Raw genomic sequence first — 1,808 nt, forward strand, 5'->3', positions numbered from 1 at the left:
CCCTTGAGGTCGCGTTGGAGATCTATAGCGCAATTAAAGGCAACAAACACCACAAACACTGCACCAAACACCACAAACCCTGCACCAAACACCACAAACCCTGCACCAAACACCACAAACACTGCACCAAACACCACAAACACTGCACCAAACACCACAAACCCTGCACCAAACACCACAAACGAAGTCACACGTCACTATGACTATGTGCTGCATTCCGTGCTTGACATCCACGAAGACAGCCGCGTCGAGGTCAAAGGGCACGCCGACATCTCCATATTCGACCTCCCGCAGCGCTGCCTCAACGTCGAGACGTCGACACGCAGCTGCGCTAGCGCGTGGGTGCAGCTGATGGGTGCAACTGCAAGTGACGGGTGCAGCTGATGGGTGCAACTGCAAGTGACGGGTGCAGCTGATGGGTGCAACTGCAAGTGACGGGTGCATCTGATGGGTGCAACTGCAAGTGACGGGTGCAGCTGATGGGTGCTACTGATGGGTGTAACTGATGGGCGCAGCTGATAGGTTCAAGTGACTGATGCAGCTGATGGGTGCAACTGATGGGTGCAGCTGATTTGTGCAACTGATAGGCGCAGCTGATGGGTACAAGTGACGGGTGCAGCTGATCGGTGCCATGGGTGAACTATATAAGGTTGACCCGTCTTTCAGTTCAGCTTTCATTTTGAGCCACTGAGATCGAGAAACGTAAATAATCCCGTCATTCCCATGACGGATTGGTTGACTGGTTTGATTGCATTCCGGTGATCGGTTAATGACCTCATTAACCAATCACGGTCACATTGACGTCACAGGCAAACAAACTACATACGCAGAAATTAGGTCACCCTTATACTTGTCCGCAGGTCACCCTTGTACTAGTCAACCATGGATGGGTGCAACTGATGGGTGCAATTCTTGATCTATCTGCCGTGAAACATATTTAATTTGAATTGATATTTAAATGTTCAACTACATGTTTATTGAATCAATTATGTTTAGGAGCCTGTGCGGGTTGCTGAACACAGGACTGGGCGGCACGGTGCTACTGGGGGTGACGGACGAAATGCGTGTGTTGGGCCTGTCGCTGACACGTTACCAGCAGGACCACATCACCGTCGCTGTCAGGGACACGTTGCTGGCATACACGCCTCCAGTGCCTCCGTCCCGCTACCGCATCTGCTTCGTACCTGTGACGTGCGTGCTGCTAATGTTGTGTTGTTGTGCTGCTGTTGTGCTACTGTTGTGCTGATATGCTGCTGTTGTGCTGCTGATATGCTGCTGTTGTGCTGCTGTTGTGCTGATGTGTTGTTGTGCTGCTGTTGTGCTACTGTTGTGCTGATATGCTGCTGTTGTGCTGTTGTTGTTCTGTTGTGCTGTTGTTGTACTGCTATTTTACTGTTATTGTGCTGTTATCGTGCTGCTGTTGTTGGTAAGTTTTCTATTGACATCACATTACTGTTCACTTAGCTGATATTATTGTTGCTTCAGCTGCTCTGTTGTGCTGTTATTGTTGCTGTTCTTGTACTGTTCACTCCCCGTCCTCGGGGCTGCCTGTCATGCCCAGCCTCATCTCCCTGCCATTACAGGCGCAGCGTGGGTGGGGAGTGCGGCGTCAGACCTCTCCCAGCTGGTCCCTCTGCTCCCCCAGCTGGTCCCTCTGCTCCCCCAGCTGGTCTCCATGCGAGCTCTAATTCCCCCGCCGAGGGCGCTGAGTAAGTGCCCTTCCCCCACAAACTTAAAACAACATACCACACTCTTCACACATCCCGTATCCTACATCCCGCATCCTACATCCCCAACATCCCGTATCC

The sequence above is a fragment of the Hyalella azteca genome, unplaced genomic scaffold (assembly GCF_000764305.2).
Source record: "Hyalella azteca isolate HAZT.00-mixed unplaced genomic scaffold, Hazt_2.0.2 contig9056, whole genome shotgun sequence".
NCBI lineage: Eukaryota > Metazoa > Arthropoda > Malacostraca > Amphipoda > Hyalellidae > Hyalella > Hyalella azteca.